General features: G+C 39.2%; 1 protein-coding gene and 1 long non-coding RNA gene across 2 annotated transcripts in view; one reads left to right on the top strand and one right to left on the bottom strand.

The window, feature by feature from the left end:
* The window catches only part of Ncoa2 (nuclear receptor coactivator 2), a gene marked incomplete in the record, with an annotated part of 273,362 nt that overhangs the window by 114,230 nt on the left and 141,193 nt on the right, over positions 1 to 17,939 (top strand).
* On the bottom strand, positions 15,905 to 17,924 carry LOC102004127. The gene is made up of 2 exons (XR_262255.1): positions 17,653 to 17,924; positions 15,905 to 16,089 (listed from the first exon to the last, which is right to left on the bottom strand). It is a non-coding gene; the product is annotated as an uncharacterized LOC102004127 (long non-coding RNA).

The raw sequence follows: 17,939 nt of genomic DNA on the forward strand, positions 1-17,939 counted from the left end.
TAAAAAAAAAAATAGACTATAAAGGGGCTAGGGATATAGCTCAGCGATACAAGCACTTGCCTGGGAAGCACAAAGTCCTGAGTTCAATTCCCAGTACTGAAAAAAAAAATTAGAATATAAAGCTTAAAAATTATATCTTGTTTCTTTTTTGTAAGACTAGTTTATGTCTTGTATTGATACCTAGTTAGAAGATAACTACACAGTGTAATAACTTGTTATTTTATTATTTGGTTATGAAAATTTGTCTTTTCATAAAAAACAAAAAATAGACTTATATAGTTTCTAAAGAATATCTACCTGTTAGAGATATATGGGACAGGCCGTATGCTGAACTTTACTGTCTCAGTGTTGCTGTCATCATCGTTGTCACATCACTGACCTCCTCCCCGTCCCCCTCCTCCTTTCCCTCCCGGTCTCCTTCCCCTCCTCTCATTCGGATTAAACCTAGGGCTTTCCTATTGAGCTACGTCCGCAACCCCCACCCTACTCCATATTAAAAAACTGTTTAAGTTTTGAGATAGAGTCTTCCCTAAGTTGCCTAAGTTGGGCTCAAACTTGGGATCCTCCTGTCTCAGCCTCCCAGGGTATGCCACCATAACCTAATTCCTCTCTTCTTTTGGGCCTCTCTCTCCCTTTTCCTCCCTTCATTCTTTCCCTCACCCTACTTTCTTTCATTTCCTCTCCCTTGCTTTTCTTCCTGCTTTTATTTCCCCCTTCCCTCACTCTTTCCTTCCTTTTACCACCTTGTACCTTAAAAGTCACGGGCTTCTTGCTGGGTACCAACCTATAATCAGTTGAAATCCTCTTTAACAATATGCTGTACATAGACGCCTATAATCTCTTTTTTTGTTACATTTTTGTTTGATTTTGCAGGTGTGACCATCTCAAATTCTAAAGTTAAATGCTTTCTCAAAACACATTTTGAGTTGCCCTGGAGCATTGACCCTTGACAGAGCGGGAAGGCGGGACTGGGAAAAAGCTGCATTTGTCCTTCCTTAGAGGCCTCCAGTTCTGTTGAGAGACGTTACTTTAGCTGCTGCCATCTCTGAGAACTCAGGAGGTGACAGGCTCTCCTAGGAACGCTCTCACCGTTTGCACTTACTTTTTTCCGTCTTCTACTAGAAGCCACAGCATAATTTTTTCCACATTTCCGGTGGTTCATGCCCTGAGAGGAAGGGGGCTGCTACTACAGCTACAAAGAAAGGCTTTCATGCCTGGGGTTTCTAATACAGTTTTCCCCAAATCCCAGGACAGGCTCAGGGTACTTAGTGAGCATCTTCCTCAGAAGCTCCCACAGCCGGCACGGGCAGTGCACGTGCTCCGTCTGCTCGCCCTCTTCCTCCCCTTGCAAACACATGTGTCTTTCCACAGAGAGCAGACTGGCCTCCAGTTGTGAGCATTGTACATGCAGTGGGAAGCCGACAGCGCTGTACAGTACTGCTCTTTAGGAAGAGGGGCGGTAGTGAGGGGTAGCGTGGGCTTCTGTGAAGAATAACTAACTGGTCGAAAAAAGCCTCAAGGCTGCATAGTGCAGATGCAGCACTCAAATTCAGTTTTCTGATTATTCTTCACCATATCATTCACTCTACTACAGTGCACCAGTTGCTGAGGACACAGACGGTGTCTTGTTTTCAATATTTCCCCTGTTTCCAAGAAAAGAAATCCAACTTAGACAGATACCCACTTCCGCATTTCATGAACACTTTATTGAGAAAAACAGATCTACCCTATTTTCCTCACCCATAGGGAAGTAGTTGATATACTGAGCATGAGTCAGTATTCTCACATCTTACATGAAATTTGGAAGAAGTCTGTGTACCGTACCCTTCAGTTTTGCCAAATTGGTTCCCTAGAAAATGAGTTAATTTTTATTTACCTGTAGGTTTATTTATGTGGGTAAAAGAGTATCCTAAGATGAAAGCAAGTCATGGATTCTCACAGAGTTGTGTAATCTTTCCTCAGTTAGTCTAATTCTTGTGCTAATTTTTATCATTTTCCCCACTAGGGGCTGAAAGCTTCAGATGCTCCAAGTTGTCAGGGCACTTAAGATTCTGCTGTGGCTCTGGCACCTCAAAAGAAGTAGGAGTCGAAGTCTGTTACTAGAAGTCGTGCCTTCTCCTCAAAGTAAGAATAGGGCAAAGTCTGTGTCTGAACTCTGGCTATAGAAATGATCATACAAAATAGCCAGTGCTTGAAAGATGGGCACAATCGTTTGTTTGGGTGCCTAATCATAAGCTAACAAAAGTAGATAGATTCTTCACCTGTAACCCCGGGGCTTCTTGGCTGTAAATGTTAGAAACCCAGCTGAAACCAGTAGAAACAAAACTAGAATTTGTTTCCCATGCACTGGGAAATCCAAGGCTACTCCTGGCTTTAGGTACATCTGAATAGGAGGACTTAAATGATGCCATTGGGACTTCTTTCTTTTGTCTCTTCTTTTTTCTTGCCTTTTTTTTTTTTTTTTTTTTTTAGAATGTCAATGTGATGGTAAACAAGTTCATCCGCAACTCTGTCTTACCTCATTTTTATAGCCAATAACGGCTTTTAAAGGCGATCTTTCCTGCTAGCTCCAACAGAAATCTTAGGAATAACTGTCACTGGCCCAGCTGTGAGTACCTGTCCATTTCTGAACCAGCCTTGCTAGGGGACTACGGATAGGTCAGGCATTTAGGGTTAATAGCAGGTTGCAGCAGGGCCCCTGTAGAAGGTAGATACCATCTCATGTGATCTGTACGACCCAGTGTGGAGGGTTGCTTGCCTGTGTCAGAGAGAAGTAGCCAAGCTTAAGGTCTATATTTTGTTTCCTAGCCAGCTATTTTTTAGAAGCCCAGAGCCTAGAAAAGTCCTGTCTACCCACAGGAATTATTCAGCTATACTAAGAGATAGTTATCCAAACCATAAATACGTGTTCAGAATCCACTCTGTCCCATATCTGATACTAGACCCACTAGTGGTGAGAATAGACAAATTGTGCTCACTTTGGAGTATATATTTGCATGGCGATGAATAGCATATTTTAAAAGTAGGGTGCACACAGTCCCGTGGGAAGGGAAGCACCCATGGGAGGTAGTTTGAGGCAGGGAAGGCAGCATGTACAAGGAAAGGTCCAGTGCAAGAGAGAACAAAACCTTTTGGGGTAATAACTGAGGTCATTCCTTACATGTGCAGCACAAGTAGCCAAAAGGTTAGTATTGTAAAGATTAGTGGGCCCCAAATTGTCCAAGGGCCTTTTGATCTAAGGCATTGCACTTCAGTGCTGAATGCCATGTGGATCTGCTGATGGATTGATGCAGGGATGACCAAATAATGATAATATCAAATAATGATAAAATATATTTTAAACTCAATATCCTGGACTGAGGTAATTTGACCCAAGGAGGGGCTGAGGCAAGGTAGGCTATTGAAGTGATCCAGGTGAAGATGGAGAACAGAGACAGTGGCGTGGATGAGGGAGGTAAGTGGAGGTGAGTTATTAAAGTAGGTTGGTAGGAAGTAGTGATTGAATGAACATGCACCCAGGAAGGAGGAATCATTCAAGGTCCTGCAAAGGACCTGGCTTTGTCTCCTTAGATAACCAATTTTCTTTATCTACACCATTCCATTCACAGAAACTAATTAGTAGATGTTTTTGTGTTGACCAGACGTGAATGAGAATTTTATAGCAGTTTATTTGTAGTAGCTCCAAAATGAAAACAATCCAAATGTCCATGGGTTAATGAATAAATAAAATGTGCCGTGAACATTGATAGACTGTTCAGCAATCAAAGAATTGACACCAATAATCTCAGCACTTGGGAGGCTGAAACAGGAGGACTGAAGTTGGGAGGCCTGCCTGTGAATTTAGTTTAAGCCCCCTACCCCCAAAAAGGACAGAAAATACTGGTACATGTTTACAAGATGAATGAACCTTAGAAATATGTCGTGAAAGAAGCTGGCCTTGAAAGACCACAGATTGTATGACTCCAGTTATATGAAATTCAGGTAGGCAAATCTGTAGGGACAGAAAGCAGATTAATGGTTGCCCAGGGCTGGGAGTGAGGAACAGGGGAGCGGCTGCAGTGGGTGTAGGGTTTCTTTTTGTACATGTTAAGAATGTTCTAAAATTGATTGTGGTGTTGGTTGCACTACGCGGAATACACTAAGTCTCTGACTTGCACGTTTGAAGTGGGTGGAACAGTATGGTGTGTGAGTCACAACTCAGTGAGGCTGTTGTAATTTGCATATGAGAGTCAAGTCACCTTTAATTTATCTAGGACACAGAAAACTGGTTGGTAGGGTCACGCATATGGAGCATATCAAAATGATAGAAAATAGTGAAAACCGGGAAAAAACTTAAATCCCCAATGACAGAAGAATGGAGAAATTGTGGCACATTAATTTTTACAAAAAGAAATGACAGTACTGTGATAACTAGCTAATTCACATAAAATATTCATAGCTTATAGATACAACTTAAAAATAGCTCTTGGGGAAACATTTATTATAGAAATAAACTATCTTTACTCAGCCCTCTAGCCTATAATACTGTTAATGCTACCAAAGAGCACATTTACAAAGACAAAGAAACAGTGTACCTTAGATTTTATTTTAAAATTTAGGGGTCTTTTCAATACTAAGAAAAACAAACGTAGTTGTATTTAACTGAAAACATTAGTGAACTGAACGTTTACTTTTTTTTTTTTTTTTGTCTTTTTTTTCAGACAGGGTCTCACTGTGCAGTTCAGGCTGGCCTTGAGCTCACTTTGTAGCCCAGGCTGGTCTCATACTTGCAATAATCCTCCTGCCTCAGCCTCTCGAGTGCTGGGATTACAGGCGTGCACCACCACGCCTGGTTGAACTGAACATGTTTAAAGAAGCACTAGTAAACAGTTTGTCACCTGAACTGAGTTTTCTTAAGGTTAGAAGAGGAAGTTATTACCTGGGAGAGCAGGAAAGTAAAGGGATAATGTAATGTGCATCAAGGTTTCAGAAGTTAAGTATTCAACTCTTAGATGACTTCGGTCACTTACACTTTATTGCAGATACGCATTCCAAACCATTTTGGGCCCTTTGTCTCATTTTGTTGTAATGTCCTTACAGAGCCAGTGCAGTAGGAAGGCAGACTTCCCTCTTTTCAGTGAGCAAACAGAGGAGAGGAGGAGTGACTTTGCCTATGGTCGGGACTAGGGAGAGAAAGGGTGAAGCAGAAGGTATAAAAGAATCTCAAAAATTGTTATTAAGACAAATTATTTTGGCTTTACAGTGTTTATGTTTCATTATTTGTTACCAATTCTAAAATTATTTTACTTAATGAGATAGAATGTAAGGTAGTAGCTAATAAAAGAATGAAAAAATTCTCTGGCTATTTAAAATGCCATATATTAGATGTAGGTATCTATTTTTAAAAAAATAATTTATATATTAGAATTAAGAGAATTGTTCCAAGAATAACATATATTTGCTGTTCAGCAGTCTTTACTAGAGTATTTTTGAATTTGCTTCTTGAATCCTTTCAATTTGCTAATTCGTTAATATTAAGTCCCGCACCCATTAAGTTCCACATCTTGAAGCTGGAGGATATATTTATCTTTCCTGAAAATTTCCTCCTCTTTTTAATTGCAGTGCTGTTATGGGTCCTGTCCCAAATTTCTTACTTAATTTCTTTGCCTCTTTTCATTTAATTTAGGCATATCCATTTTATGTTCGTGATCTACCTCTTTTCATCTTGATGGATGAAGCTGATATTCTTTCACTGAACTGTGAAAATCTTCTATGAAAGTTAACGGCAAACATTAAAATATGCTTCTGATAATTAGAGTCATTAATAGCAAGAATTTTAGATCTTTTCAGAGATCTCTTCAATGTTTTACCTTACATTTGACAAAAGGTTTTTGCAAAGTTTAGTATTACTGTGAGCAGTGTCCTTTTTTGGCCAAAATATTTCTGCTATACCACCAGTTGTACAGCCTTATAATTTTCAAACGTGTTGCTGTTTAAGCATAAGAACCACTATCTATCTATCCATAACACGTGATTTTCAGTACAATTCCTTTTCTTTGAAGAATATGTAGTCCACTGTTGGTTGCATCTGTCCCATCTTAGTTCTCTCAAAGGACAGCCAATTAAAGCCTCACTCTTTGTGTTGGTGTTCTAATTAATCAGGAAGGGAAATTTTGCTTTTAAGTCTGTGTGAAAAACCCATGCTAATTAGAAACATTAATTCAAAATTTCTTTCTTATTATCTCCCCTGAACTTTTTCTTTGGTTAGCTGTTTTTTGTTTCTTAAATTAGAGTAATACTATGTAGATTTAACCTGTTTTAATATATTTATAAATATAAAATTGTTGAACTCATGGTTGATCATTTGTGTTGCTAAAGAATATTCAGTTTATGAAAAGAACCCAGTAGGATTCTTTTAAATATTTCCCTTGTATATTGAAAATAAGATAAATTAGATGTTTTTAGGACCACCGTTTTTTATGAGCTAAACTGTAGCTTTATAAGTACTTGTGTCTTAAGATCTGTGTTCTCCTTTTACGTGTTTTCCCATTATACCCACTGAACTTGTGATGATTTCTGTGTACTGTGAATTTACTGGGAATGTGGGTGGTATTAGTTAGGTAAAGCTTGACAATAATAAAGAAGAATAATGAAACGATAACATGAAAAAAATTTAGAAAATGGCATGTTTGTACTCATTTTTAAATTTTGGGTTAGCTGCAAATGTGAAGTCATTAGAACTACAGGTAAGCTAGTAGTTATGTGAAAATGCCTTCCTGTTAGATGTAAATCGGTTTTTAATAATGCAGAAATGTCAAGACATTTAGTAGTAAAATCTGCTTGGTGTGGAATAGTAAAACTTTCTGTGGCTGCTCCCCTGCCCTGAATCTGAGTGGGGGGACCGGTGTAGCCCCATATCTGCTATGGACGCGAGAGGCAGGAGGAGTGGTGTTACTGAGCGGTCACAGTGAGGCTGGGGTCCTCAGGGGAGCCCTTTCGAACTTCACATTCCATGTGGAGTGTTAAGTGTTCCACGGTATGATAAAGGAGTCTGTCGGAGTAATTGGTATATTCCAGAAACAGTGTTTGGGGGGATGTTATGTTGAGTGAAACTCTTGAGTCCTTTTGCTAAACATAAAAACATCGCTCGCCTTATGATTAAAGGCTGGCTGTGTAAATGAATGTGAAATGCATTGGGAGATAGAGCAGACATTGAGCACATTTGTGATTGGATATTACCAAAATTGATCAGGGAATTTTCAAAGATGACATAAGGCATAAGAGTATTGCAGTTGGTAATTTTAAAAAACATATAAACTTTTCACCCTGCTTTTTAAAAAAAGGCAAAATGCTAAACCGGAGTTGTACAAGCACCTACAGATGGCGAGATTTAGCACACAGTCCCATGTTGGCCTTCACAGCAATCATGATCAGGTTACACTCTCTGCCTTTCAAAAACTTCAGTATTTTAATGGGGCAGAGTTCTGTCTGGATTCTTTTTCAAGTATATTAGACAACTGTTCATCACTTCTAACAAAACTTAACAGAAACCCTTCATCTTACAGGTTTTTATTGTTGCTTTAGTTAAATGATTTCCTTATACAAGTTTGTTTTGTTTTGTTTTGTCTTTTTGCTTAAAACTATGAGTTAAAACCACTTAGACAAATGTCTCGTGTTTGCTGTCTGCCTTAGACTACTTTTCTCATTATTTTAAAAAGTAGAGATCCATTTTTGTGTCTACTGAAACAATCTTTAGATTTATCAACAGTTACTAAAGTCAGTTCACAGATGAGTTTGTAAATATAAAATGTGCAAGATAAAGGTGTTTTCTTATAAGTAGCCACATACTTTGTATAATTTGATTTGTAACAATGATTTTATTGTTGATGTTCCTGATGGCATTAGAGATGACTTTTTTAAAACTATAGAATGAAGCGTTTTCATTACCATGAATATTACTACTTTGTAAATTTTAAATAAATCTTTATAGGTTGAATAATAATGAGATTATTTTACAATTCCAAAGAAGGTATTTATTTAGTAAATTAGAACTCTTTGTTTTAATGTTAGCTTTCGGTTTTGTGCTCTGTCTGCCTGGTGTCCAGCTGTCCAAGGTGCGGCACATAGAGCGTAGAAACGGTTGTGGTTTCTCCTGCTGACCTCACCCCTTCTCTCCTTTTCCTCGTGCTCCCTCTTCACATCCACGCGGCTGACTCCCTCATTCGGGTTGATTTGTAACCCGACTCTTGTGGCAGATGTTAGGAGGTGGAGCAAGAGAGCCTGCTTTTAGACCAATCACTTAAGAGACTGCTGTATTAAATCTGGTTTTTTAAAAAAATGCAGTCTTTTAAAATTACTGGTACAAAACGAAAAAAATGAAGCATGTGGCAATATAAACAGAATAGCAACAAAGAAGAATCAAGGGAAGAGTAGAAGTGTAGACGTGAAGATGAGTTGGATACCGCTGAGGAAGCTTGGGAGGAGGGGGTAGCGTTTTCATGTTGAAGCATGTGCGTTGCTTTGACTGAATCTTGCTGAATTTCTGTAAACATCCCTCCTAGGATGAATCAATGCATTGTAGCCATGTCTGTACCTGCAGCAGAATACTAGTGTTGAAAGGTGACAGGCACTTTAAAGGTGGGAGAAGAAAAAGTGAAAAAACTTGATGTTTCAGAGATGCCACAGACTGCCAAGTTTTAACATATTTTAAAATATGAAAAATGCATACTTCTAAACTCCTACGTTTATATGTAAATTTCCCTAAGTTGGAAATCAGTTGATAATAAATGTGTACTTTTTGCTCTTTCTTTTCCTTCACTGATTATACGTGTGTGCAGAATCCCTGCAATTCTCAGTCTCCTTACTCAGTTTACTAGAATCTCTATACATTTTTTCTTGTGGAAAGTGTTTTCAGTGGAGAGTGAAAGTTTACTAGGAGCTTCATCCATTGGACAGTGGAATTCAGGAGCAAGGGCGAAATCTGCTAACATATAGAAGCTTGCACTTGCAGGTGCATGGGTGTGAGTGTATGTGCAAGACGCGTGGCGTCAGAGGCAAACGTGATCCTCATTTGCTGTCGTGTTTCTCTCCATCCTGGTAGTGACAAGGAGTTGGCCTTTCTGCGTTGTGGCTCCTCCTCCCTAAATCCTTGTAGAGGAGCATTCGTACACGTTTTGATGTGGAAAGCACTAGTGTATAAGCTCTGGAAAACATTTAATCACACCAGTCTCTACATAGGCAAGTTCAGTGAGAGCAGCCTTGGGTGATACACAACTTCAAAAATTGAGGGTTTGTTCCTTTAACATCATACTTTATTAAATCAAACATTCGTTCATTCATTCATAGTGCTGGAAATGGACCGAGGGCTGTCTACATACGAGGCAAGTGAACTGCGCCCAAGCCCCTAAAAGCCTTTCATTTTAAAAGGGGAAGGTCTCCGTTTTAGTGAACACAAAAGAAAGGAACACAATGGCCGCCTGGGACACAGCCCTCACACAGGCGTGACACTTTGCAGTCGGTACGCATTAGAGCTCCATAATTCGTATTAAAGAATTAATACGAGTAAGCTCTCTGTCCCCCACAGTGCTCTGGTGCTTACCTTGTCCCCATGTCTTTGAGTTTATTACTTTTTATTAATTAAAAGGAGATGGCACTGTACTATATCTTGGTTATAATCAGGACCAGAAATGAATGTTTATTTGAAAGATAACAGAGAGTTCTTTCATGCTTTAAAAAACTTTTTAAAAAAGCATCTCCCTATGTTGCTTTTTTAATGAGCCAAGGTATATTTTCAACATACATCTTTGCATTTACTGCTTATTACAAACAAATAAAAAATGAACAAAGTTAGCCTTCCAAAGTACATTTGTAGAATTTCAGTTGCTAATTTAATGTGCTTAGAAAACTCAAAGCAGTGCTCTGTTTTAAATAAATATGGGGCGGGTAATTCAGCACTTATTGTCTTTATCTTTAAACTAATTGCTCATAGGTATGTGTTCAAAATAAATGAACTCAGGCGTGATTTCATATGGCATTCTTTTCATTAACCATTCAAGCATATTTGTTTGAATAGACAGTATTAATGTCTGTTGATTAGGCAGATTTCAAAGTATAGTAGTTATCTTTGTGCACCAGAGAGGTAGATAAAGGTTTCTTCGTGAGAGTAACTCATTTGATTTCAATTTTGTTGTTAAAAGGCGTTGGAACTAGGGTGGGAGAAGCGTCTAAAGCAGAATTTTTCATCCATACATATCAGAGAAGCACAGAGTGGGACAGCTTTAAACATGATTCCAAGTGTTAGGAAATAATCATCAAAAAACATTACCCAACCCCACTGCAGTGGTATACACCTGTGATCCCAGCTACTCAGGAGGCTGAGGCAGGAGGATCTCAAGTTTGAGACCAGGCTGTGCTATTTATTTAGTGAGACCCTACCTTCAAATAAAAAATAAGAAGAGCTGCAGATACAGCTTAATGGAGAGCACCCCTGGATTTAATCCCAAATACTGCAGAGACATTAATTCAAGGACTGCACTTTATAGTTAGGGCCTGCTTAGTAAATGATTTTCTGGCTGTTTCATAGTAAAGAGGCCATGCTGGGACAAGAACTGGTTCTTGCCTTCCCGGTTCACTGGCTCCTTTCCTGAAACTTTTGCTTCCCTAATTATTTTTGTAAATGAAACGTTTTCCATTAGGTATTATTAGTCAGGCAAAGTGATATATATTGACTCTAGTAAAATGAGTAATTGGTTTTTAGTGAATATGTTTGTGTGGATTCTTGAAATCTTTCTGATAACCTAGAACATCCTTAAGCTGTAAGATGAAATATTAAAGTTTCAACATAGGACATTTAGAGATTGTTTTATTGTGGACAAATTTAGATTAACTTGCCTTAAATCAGAATATAAATATGTATATTTTATATATTGAAGTTGTTGACTGAATTGTCTTTTTCTACATATTCTTTTACAAAAATTAGCATTTAGCTAAAGTCATAAATGTATTTGTTTTTCTTTATGTATTTATTAGCACAGTGCTCCTATCATTGTTTTGGACAATGCTAAACACTAGAAAGATGCCAGTGTTTGTACTATAGAAAATAATCTGCACAGCTGTGTATGTGAACCCTGACTACCATTCTTTTGGGACAAGTGTGCTTATGTGTTGAGGCTAAAAATCGGTGGTATGGTTGCAGTTGAAACTGAGTTCTGCCTACATTTGTTTTAATATACATGAACTTACCTTGCTGTATTATGGTGCTATTATATTGTCCAAGGCCAGAATAACAAGGAAAAATACTTTCAAGATGCTATTGGAAATGGTAGGGTTTGATTTTATACAACTTAATAAACTCTTTGGCAGGGTGGGGTACTGGGTAACTGACTAGGGTCCTACACTTGCTGGGCAAGCCCTCAGCCACTGAGCTACACCCTAACTCTTAGATAAGTGATTTTAAAATTATGTTTTTGTCTTTAAATTCCTGGAAGTAAATATATCACAATATTAGAAGACTTAAAACACAGGCTAGGATTTCGTCTACCTGAAATTAACTGTCCTGGAGTGGATCTCGGACGCAGGCAGGAGGCTTCCTATGTTGCTGAAATGGAGAGACAGCAGTGACACTGCGGGTTGGGAGATGTGGGCTTTGTATAGAGTGACACCCAGCAGGATGGAGAGCACGTAGGGATTTAAAATAGAGCCTGAAAGGATGGTCACAGGGAAAACTCCACATTGTAGAAAATGCTCTTAAAAGTAGCTGCTTCTCCTGTAATTCCGGCACTCGGGAGGCTGAGGCAGGTAGACTGCCAAAAGGCCAGCTTGAGTTACATAGTGAGACCCTGTCTCCAAAAAAACACTAGCTGCTTCTCATAAGGACAGTGCCCTATCTAGCAGGAGCGGGAAGAATTTCTAACGGCGGTTAGTAATGGTTGTGAAAAACTAGATAGGCCAGCTGGCCAATCACTAATGAATTTCTGTGTGTCTTGCTTCAAACAGGAGACTAAACAGTTTTATAAAACTGGAAATAAACATTCTAATTACCAATTCTGTTAGTTTCTCTATTCTTTCCCAAACAACATTTCACAGAATAAAGACATTTTTAAAAATAAAATCTTTGTATGGCCTTGACATCATTACTTAACAGAACATGTTTTAATTCAGTATTTCTATGGGTACTCCTTTCTTTCCTTTATTAGTCAAAGGCAGCATCCCTATACCTGACAGAAAGGGAGTACAGTGCATTTTATAAGCTCTTCATCTGCCAAGGGAGGTGGTACACACCTGTAATCCTAGCACTTGGGAGGCTGAGGCAGGAATATTACCATGAGCTCAGGGTCAACCTGGACTACATATAGTGAGTCAAAAGCTAACCTGAAATAAGTGAGACCTTGTCTCAAAATTTTTAAAAAAAAATCGGTTCTTCTTTTAGGAAATGAGGTGTTGGTGTCTGCTGACTATCTTTGTAAACACCTGTTAACGAGTGAGTGTTAGGCATTCTTCTAGCACGGTAGCGTGTTTTTTTCCTAATTTACTTATTCCTCATAATAATCGTGAAAGCCTTTTCAGATAGCTACGAGTGTTCTCATTTTACTAGTATAGAAACAGTAGTGTGGCCGAAAGTATAGTATATAGTATGGCCCAAGTTTCCACAGCCTTCTGACTCAAAGTTCATTATTCTGTTGTATATATCTCAAGAAAATGTAAGAGTCAAAGCTCTGAGGACAAACAGTAATCATTTTGTGTCAAAAAAATTAGACTCCATGACAATACCACTTCAACAGCATTCATTTAACCAGAGACTATTTATTGAATTCCGACCACTTAAAAGTACTATGTTTAAGACGCTTATTATTTGAAGTTAGTGTCCATAAACAGAAAGACCAGAGTGGTGTTTAATTCTTATGTTTATATACAGACATTCTATGAGTAACCCCAGGTCACATGCTGTGTTTACTGAGGATTAATTGCTGGAGAGGTGTATAGGGCAGTTGACACTTGAGGCAAAAAGCCTGAGAAGGCACCTAAAATGTAGGTACTCAGAGGAAGGTGGTGTTAGAATGGGTGGTTTTGCCAGAAAGGAGGTGGGAATGGACAGAGAAACTTGGCCAGAAGGAGCCACTTCATATAGACTAGTGGAAGGTACAGTAGAAATACAGCTTTGAAGCCGTTAAGTGCTAGGTAAAGGAGATGTCATTATTCTACAGGCAGTGGCTTCATCAAAGATTTGAATCCCAGAATCTGACAAGTGACACTGCTCAAGTGATACTTTATGTGCATTTATTTCCTGTTGGTGCATCAGATTTGAGAAATGGAGAGGAAGAGATCAGAGGTAAAGAGAGTAGCAAGAGGCAGTGTGTTGGTTTAGAACCGTGGAGTGATATTCCAGATGATTGAGAGGCTCTAATACCAAGAAGAAAGCTGGTCAGGACCTGACTACTGATTGTTTTGGAGAAGGGAAATCACATGAATATACAATGTATATTCTATATATCTCAGTTCACAAGCTTAATTCTTTCCACAGCTCTGGTCGCAAACCGAATTGGACGAGAATTGAATCACATTTCCCTACAAGGTCCACATTGAACCTAACCATTGAATCTGATTTGGTTCTCATCCAATTTGGTTTGTGACCAGAATCGTGGAAAGAATTAAGTTTGTGAACCGAGGCACCACTGTATCTTCATATAGGTTTATTTTATTGATAAATATAAATATGAACATATATGAACATAATCAATATGTAATGTGTACATATGAAATGCCAATAAGATAGTAGTCATAAAGCTGTTGTCTGAGCAACAGAATCCTGTGCATTGAGATTGAGAACTGGATTTGCTACTTTTAGCAATTAGAAATGTAGCACTTACTGCCTTAGCTTGGACTACCATAGCAAAATACCTGTGGACTGGGTAGCACGAACTACGGAGTACGTGGTTCTAGCAGCTGGGAAGTAAGTCCAGTATCCAAGCGTTCTGGTGAGGACCCTCTCCTGGCATTCACCGTGGCCTGCTTGGCGTTTCCTCACGTGGCAGGGAAGAGAGAGAGGGGACTCTGATCTCTTCTCATAAGGGCACTGATTTCATCAAGAGAGCCCCACTGCTATGACCTCTGTAAACTGAATTTCATACCAAAGACTCCGCCTCCAAATGCCATTACTTTAGAGGTCAGAATGAAGTAAGTATCAGAGCACCACACCTCACTCCTTACTCTTACTTTTTCACCTCCGTTTCTTTGGATTATACTATTCTTGGAGGTCACTGCTGTCCTGAATTTGTTTATTGTACACAGTTTTTTTTAACTTTGACTTTGTGCATCTAACTACCTTTCATACAATTTTCTGTTTCAAAGCTTAAAAAGTATACTGTCTGTTTTACTCTGTAACTTGCCTTTTCTTTGTAATATTTTGAGATAGTATCCATGTACATGCAGGTCAAATGTTCTGTAGTATTCCCTTATATGAATGATACAGTCTATCTGTCTTCCTGTACATAAACATTTAGGTTGTTTCTCACTTTTTATTACAACTGTTCTGGCAGTGGACATGTCATCTTGTGTACATACAAGAATTTCTCTGGGGTGTTATGTAAGAGGATAGCACACTTAGGCTAGGTTGTAGGATACTAAATATTTTCAACTTATTTTCCCAGTTTCCACTGCACCCTGGCATGTAGGTCAACATTTGGCATTATACGAGTTTTAAGACTTATTTTTGACCATGTTAAGGTTGTGAAATGGTATTTTGCTTTAGCTTTAATATGAATTTCTGAGTTGCTGTTGAGATTATACAAAGGCTGTATGAATTCTCTCTTTTGAATTGACTGATAATACTTTTTTGCCCACTTTTCTATAGGTTATGCTTGTCATATTGACTTATACTTCAGATATCTCAGGTTAGATTTTAACCTTTGGTTAACTCTGTAATCAGTCCTTTAGGAGTCTCATAAAATGTTGTCAGTAGCATTCTAGGCATCACTTTATAGTAAGAACGACTCCTGATTGGTAAACTGCATCTTTTTAAAAAATTGCTTTATTGACCAATTCTCTTTGTTTGATAACCGCTTTTTACGGTGCTACTTGACATCAAAGTCATGGTATCTTCAGTCTGTGGGAGGCAGTACAGTACAGTACAGTGCTGTGGCTTTCAAACTCTTGTTCTTAGGTCTGTTTTACACTCCTAAAAATCATTGAGAACTCCAAAGAACTAGGTAAACTGTATCTTGGTAAGAGGGTAAATGGGATGTAAATACCTCCTGGAAGAGCCCTAGTCTCGGGCTCCCCTGACATTTGGAAGTGAGTGTCCCCTTCAGAGGGAGTTCAGAAGCTTTCCTTGTAAACTTGTTAAGAAAATAGGGTTTCCTGGGGAAGTTTCTACAGGGGCAGCCCCTGCAGTGGACCTTGTCCCCCCCAGCTCAGCTGCTGCTTGTGGAGGACGCATGGCCCAGTGCAAGGGCCTACACACAGAGCCGCGCCTCGTGCCCGCTGGCTGGCAGGCCTCCTTCCTGTGCCGTGTCACCTGTGATGGCGTTTTGAGTGTGAATGTCTCCTTGCATTGGAGAAAGTTCCTTACAGCTCTGGTGGCGCTGAAGATCATCTGAAAAATTCCTAAAGAACTAACTTCCAGGCTTGTACTCTAACTCAGTGATAGAGCACTTGCCCAGCCTGTGCAGAGGCATGGATTCCACCGCAAGCCAGCAAGCCAAAAAAAAAAGCTTCTCATCTATATTAGGCATCCATGAAATGTTTTAAAATTTCACATAGTGGATTTTGAAATACAACTTCTACATCCTGACTGCACAGTCCCAGTCCTCAGTAATGGACTCATTTAGAAGAAAAGCAGAGAATCATCATCTACGCTTGCGTTGCTCTGTGATAAGTTGTACAAAACGAAGAGATAGCTAACAAGACATTTGTAGTTTTTCTGCCATGCTCTGATTCTTTTTTTCATTTTATTGTTTTTGATTCATAGAAGTGATGGACTTAAGCCAGTAGGGCTCAACGGATGGCTCGTAGACCCCTGTTGGAATATATACATCTTAGGCAAGTGGTGTGATCTCTCTTTTCAGGTTGGCCATCAATGTATTATCTTCTTCTTTTTTTCCTTGATTTTTCTTACTGTTGCAGGTTTGGAAAAACACAGTAAAAGCATTCATCATGGAATTGTTACATTACATACACTGTATCTTAGTCCTTTTTACTTCCTATTTTTACATGTATATGAAATTCTGTTTCTCCAAGGTTATGTGATTTGATAGAAAGATAGTATTTTATATGTGAAAGATCTTTTACCTATATTTTAGGAACATACTTTTTTATGCAGTAAAGAAATCTATACATTGTTCTGTATCATATAAAAATGTGAACATAAATATATGGTAATTTTAGTCAGAGAAATTCAATTTGACTCCTTCTTAAAAATCATTTTTTCACTGGGCATGGTGGCACATGCCTGTAATCCCAGCACTCAGAAGGTTGAGGCAGGAAGATCATTGCGACTTCGAGGCCAGCCTGAGCAACAAAGTGAGCTCAAGGCCAGCCTGAACTGCATAGTGAGACCCTGTCTCAAAAAAACACAATCATTTTTGCTGTTTTTAAGTTGTATAGCTCAGTGGCATATGGTACATTCATGCTGTTGTGCAGTCATTATCACTATCCGCCTTCAGAACTGTCATCTTCCCAACCTGAAGCTCTGTCCCATTAAAAAATCATCCTCCAGGCACATTCCAGGCCCTGGCAGCTGCCACTCTACCTTCTCTCTACTGTTTATGAACTGACTATCCTAGATAACTCATATGAGTAGAGTATTTGTTACTGGCTTATTATAGTATGTATCAGAATTTTTTTCTTTTGAAGATTGAGTAATATTCCATTTTGTATTAGAAACCAAACACAGTTAATGAATAGGTGCCATCTGTTATGATTACCTATTCATCTGTAAATGGGCACTAGGGATGCTTCTACCTTTTGGTTATTGGATATACTGCTGCTGTGAACAGGGTATGTAATTATCAAGTTCCCTGTTTTCATGGGGAAAGAGTTATATAGCCACCCAATTTGACTTTTGTGTAGATTTTTACATGTATCTTTGCATTATTTCTAATAATTTGCTTAAAAAGTCTGACCCTTAGGTAATCTTGGGTGGGATTTACAAAGTTGAGATCTTGAAGTCAGTAAGAATTTGACCCTTGATTTTTAGAACAAAAGGAAAACTAAAAATAGAAATCAGGTGTACCTTAGAAATAGTACTGGAAAACAAAAACATGGCTCTTTTGTGAAGAAGGATTATATTGTAAAGATAAGAGTGAGAACTGTGCTTGCTCACTACTTCACTGCCTACACAGAAAGAACAAGAAGCAAAGCTGCGCCTGCAGCACCCTCCTCAGGCCGCCTTCCCTCTGCTCACAGCCGCTACCGCCTGTTTTTAATCCTCCTGTAGCACTCTGTCTCCTGCCCTCTTCTCCCTGTCCCCCACAAGTCATCTAAACCTATTGCTGAGTTGCATGTTGCTCTTATCAAGAGGCCTGGCTTGCACCTCAGCATGGTCACTTGTGCCTCTGTGTCCCTCCTCCAGCAGTCCAAGACACACCGCAGTTTGGGCTGTGGCTCAAGGAACTGCAGTGAGTATCCCTCATGTAGTGGTTGATTGATGGCATCGACTTGAGAAGTTTAGAAGCTTACCTAAAATTGGCTCAGCAGTTGTACACCCTTAAACCGTCACCTGGGCGGTATAAAAGGGAAATGAGGAAGGACGGACGGGCTTCCGTTGCTTGGAGGAGCTCCAGTCTTTGCCTTCAGCTTGGAGGTCATCTTCTGGCTTCCAGGGCGGACTCTTCGGCTGCTCCCTTGGATCCTAAAGCTTTCCAGCGTAAACTCGTCAGCCTTCTGTCACAGACCCATCAGCCTCCTCATACGGACTCGCACAGACACTGCAGTGAGCTCCAGACCTTGGACTGAATCCTTTAGTC

Source organism: Chinchilla lanigera, unplaced genomic scaffold, assembly GCF_000276665.1.
Source record: "Chinchilla lanigera isolate Chin_1 unplaced genomic scaffold, ChiLan1.0 scaffold00043, whole genome shotgun sequence".
Lineage (NCBI taxonomy): Eukaryota > Metazoa > Chordata > Mammalia > Rodentia > Chinchillidae > Chinchilla > Chinchilla lanigera.